The following is a 4,756-nucleotide window of genomic DNA, read 5'->3' on the forward strand; positions in this document are numbered from 1 at the left end:
GACTGTAACCCACCAGGTTCCTTGTCCATGGGATTCTCCAGGCAAGTATACTGAGATGGGTTGCCATTTCCTTCCCCAGAGGATCTTTCCAACTGCCAGGGATCAAAGCTATGTCTCTTATGTCTCCAGCATTGATAGGTGGGTTCATTACCACTAGTGACACCTGCAAAGCCCCTCAATGTGTCTTACAGATGTCAATAAGAGCATTTACTGTTGCTCAGTTGCTAAGTCTGGTCTAACTGTATGTGACCCCATGAACTGCAGCACTTCAGGCTTCCCTATCCTTCACTTTCCCGCTGAGTTTGCTCAAACTCATGTCTACTGAGTCAATGATGCCACCCAACCATCTTGTCCTCTGTTGCTTCCTTCTCCTCTTGCCCTCAATTTTTCCCAGCATCAGGGTCTTTTACAATCAATCAGCTCTTCCTATTAGGTCCCCAAAGTACTGGAATTTCAGCATCAGTACTTCCCATGAATATTCAGAACTGATTTCCTTTAGGATTGATTGCTTTGATCTCCTTGCTATCCAAGGGATTCTCTTTGAAAGCATCAATTCTTAGACAATAAGCTTTCTTTATGGCTCAACTCTCACATCCATACATGCCTACTAGAAAAAAACAGCTTTGACTATATAGACCTTTGTTGACAAAGTGATGTCTCTGTTTTTTTAATACACTGTCTAGGTTTATCATAGTTATTCTTACAAGGAGCAAGCATCTTTTAATTTTGTGACTGCAGTCACCATCCACATTGATTTTGGAGCCCGAGAAAATGAAATCTGACACTGTTTCCACATTTCCACCATCTATTTGCTATGATGTGATAGGACTGGACACTATGATCTTCATTTTTTGAATGTTAAGAGCATTAGAATAATTATAATGTCAACAGGAAAAAACTTGCAAGGTAAGTCTGGCTATAATTTCCAACAAGGTAGAACTTTCTTAAAAGGAGTTATCTCAAATGAATAAAGAAATCTTTGGATGGCTATCTATAATGGAATAAATAAAATGGACATTTATGTGATTAAAACAAAATTTGATATTACTACACTACTTCAGGTTAAATAGGCTAAAAGGGAACAGCTACTGGTACCCTGTGTTAAAAGCCAAGCAAGTCTTTCAATTTACCCCAGTTTTAAAATATATGTTTAAAGGGGCTAGAAAATTTTACACTGAGATATCTGGCAAGCAATAATTTGGTATAACAGTTAGGCCAAAGGGCCTGGCCTCCTTGGCTCAATGCCATTCTTGGGATCCCAGAGCTTTTTATTTAAAAGTAGATAAAATGGACAGGGAACAGCAACAGAAACAACATCAAAAATTTTCTAAAGCTCCTCCTCTAAGAAAAAAGCATGTTGCTGCTACTGCTAAGTCACTTCAGTCGTGTCCAACTCTGTGCAACCCCATAGATGGCAGCCCACCAGGCTCTGCCATCCTTGGGATTCTCCAGGCAAGAACACTGGAGTGGGTTGCCATTTCCTTCTCCAATGCATGAAAGTGAAAAGTGAAAGGGAAGTCACTCAGTTGTGTCTGACTCTTCATGACCCCATGGACTGAAGCCTACCAGGCTCCTCTGGCCATGGGATTTTCCAGGCAAGAGTACTGGAGTGGGTTGCCATTGCCTTCTCCAAAAGCATGTTGATCAGATCCTAAAGAAAGCTAAAGTTAAAGGTATAAAAATCAATAGAATTTAGATGAAAGTATACAAAATTGGTATATTTAAATGCACTTCTATAAGATAATTGCATCTCTTGTTTAATTATATTGTAGGATAGACATGTTTCATTGGGGAATAATTCCCCAGTGTGCTATCATAAGACAAGGCATATAGATTGCCACGAAGAGAATATTAACTGAACACACTAAACAATAGAGTTATCTGGGCTATATAAAGTAAATAAAAACTAAAAACTATGTTCTCTGTCTCTCTGTGACTGGCTGAGGAAGCACTGTAGCACAGGGATGGTAGCCTTGCAGGGCTACTACAGCACTAGGGTGTCAGTTGGTCCTGCCCAGAACACTTCAGTTCTTCCCTAGAAAGATATATTTAATAACTGATTGGTGTGTCCCCTGAATACAAGAAAATGGAAAATGAACAGAGGAAACCTTTACCAAAACCAGTGTCAAATTTGGTAAATGCCCTGCTGAAGATATGGAAGAGGAACAAGCTTTTAAAAGATTTAGAAATACTGATGAGATGGTTGAATTATGCATTCTGCTTCAAAGCAAGAATGCTGGGGCAGTGATAGGAAAAGGAGGCAAGAATATTAAGGCTCTCTGTACAGACTACAATTGCCAGTGTTTCAGTCCCAGACAGCAGTGACTCCCAGCGCATATTGAGCATCAGTGCTGATATTGAAATGATTGGAGAATTTCTGAAGAAAATCATCCCTACCTTGGAAGACGGCCTGCAGTTGCCATCACCCACCACAACCAGCCAGCTCCCACTTGAATCTGATGTTGTGGAATGCTTACATTGCCAACACTATAAAGGAAGCGACTTTGACTGTGATATGAGACTATTGATTCATCAGAGCACAGCAGGAGGAATTATTGGAGTCAAAGGTGCTAAAATCAAAGAACTTTAAGAGAACACTCAGACAACAGTCAAGCTTTTCCAGGAATGTTGTCCTCAATCTACTGACACAGTCGTTCTTACTGGGGGAAAACCTGATAGGTTTGGAGAGTTCATAAAGATCATCCTTGATCTTATATCTGAGTCTCCCACTAAAGGACATGCTCAACCTCATGATCCCAATTTTTATGATGAAATCTATAATTATGGTGGTTTTACAATGATGTTTGATGACCACCGTGGACGTCCTGTGGGAATCCCCGTTCAGGGAAGAGGTGGCTTTGACGGAATGCTACCTGGTCTGGGTGGGGGGTCCCATGCCTCCTTCCAGAAGAGATTATGATGATATGAGACCTTGTCAAGGACCTCTTTCACCCCCTCCTGGACGAGTTGGCCAGGGTGGAAGTAGAGTTTGGAATTTTCCTCTTCCACCACCACCACCACCTAGAGGAGGAGATTTAATGGCCTATTATAGAAGAGGAAGACCTGGACACCGTTACCATGGCATGATTGGTTTCAGTGCTGATGAAACCTGGGACTCTGCAATAGACACATGGAGCCTCTCAGAGTGGCAGATGGCTTCTGAACCACAGGGTGGCTCTGGATATGATTATTCCTATGCAGGGGGTCATGCCTCATACGGTGATCTTGGTGGACCTATTATCACAACACAAGTAACTATTCCCAAAAATTTGGCTGGATCTTATGGGCAAAGGTGGTAAGTGGATTAAACAAATCAGTCATGAGTCAAAAGCTTCCATCATAATTGAGGAGCCTTTAGAAGGATCCAAAGATCAGATCATTACCATTACAGGAACATAGGACCAGATATAAAATGTACAGTATTTGCTGCAAATCAGTGTGAAGCAGTATTCTGGAAAGTTTTTCTAAGACTAGTGAAGAACTGATGGAGAGGGAAATGGCAACCCACTCCAGTACTCTTACCTAGAGAATCCTACGGACAGAGGAGCCTTGGTGGGCTGCCGTCTATGGGGTCACACAGAGTCAGACAGACTGAAGCAACTTAGCAGCAGCAGCAGCAGCAGCAGCAGTGAAGAACTGAAGGAGTCCTGCATCTTTTTTTGTTGTTTGCTTGATCTGCTTCTGTTTAAAAAGCCAACATTCCTCTGCTTCATAGGTATTCTGCATTTGAGATGTAGTAAAACCTTTGCTATTCACCAGATGTAATGTTTTAGTTCCTTACAAACAGGGTTGGGGGTGGGGGAGGGTGTCCTAAAACTAACTTTGAAATTTTGAAACAGCAGCAGAGTGCAGTGAATTTTAATTTTTGTTCATTGTTGGTGGTTTAAAGAGGTCCCCACCCCAGCCCATGTAATTATTGTGAACATTTTGCTTTGTGGTCACTGTAACGTTTGGGGTGGTGGGACAGGGAGGAAAAGTAACAGTAGTCCATATGTCTCTGGCTTCTATTCAGAGCAGTGTGCAGAATGTAATGCTCTTTTGTAAGAAACATTTTCTGATTTTTAAAATAAATTTAGTGAACCTATTTTTGGTGGTCATTTTTTTTAAGATGGTCATTTTTCAAATGGCTGAATTCTCCCCAACCTACCCCCAAATGTAACACTAATTTTAATTATCAGTCCTCTGTTGGATATAAATAAATGGCATCTCTTCTTGGACTTAGGCAAAATATCTTGACATACTCAGTTCTGGTGATTATTAACAATTAGAAAGCCCGTTGCTTGGGAGGAAATTCCACCACACAGTCATGCTTATAATAAGCTGGGGATTTTTGTTTGTTTTTGCAAATACTTGCCCCTACTTTACAACAATTTTCTGTTTGTGAAGAACTAAAGTGGGAAGCAACACAATTGATGGAATACTAGTATAAGCATATAGCAGAAGCTTAATAGCAAGTTTTATTAATCAGAATAATACTTGGTTAAGGAAGTGACTGATGCTAAATTCTGATTGTTTTTATTAGATAACTTCTCACCTATAGATTTAAACTATCAGATTGGTTGTGTCTCTTAGCTAAACTTTGTAAAATATATACCTATGTATGTATATATTCTTGTTTTTCCACTGTATGCAAATTGAAAGAAAAAGATATACCTTTCTCTGTTGTATGTTGGGTTATGTAGGAAATGTTTGTGAACAATTCAAAAAAAAAGATGAAAAAATTCCTGTGGATGTTTTGTGTAGTATCTCTTGGCAT

The 4,756-nt window shown here is 40.1% G+C and overlaps 1 pseudogene; it reads left to right on the forward strand.

The window, feature by feature from the left end:
• The first annotated feature begins 881 nt into the window (after nucleotides 1–881).
• On the forward strand, nucleotides 882–3,468 carry LOC104993817 (annotated as a pseudogene).
• The last annotated feature ends 1,288 nt before the right edge of the window (nucleotides 3,469–4,756 follow it).

This window comes from Bison bison, unplaced genomic scaffold, assembly GCF_000754665.1.
Source record: "Bison bison bison isolate TAMUID 2011002044 unplaced genomic scaffold, Bison_UMD1.0 scf7180017864246, whole genome shotgun sequence".
Classification (NCBI taxonomy): Eukaryota; Metazoa; Chordata; class Mammalia; order Artiodactyla; family Bovidae; genus Bison; species Bison bison.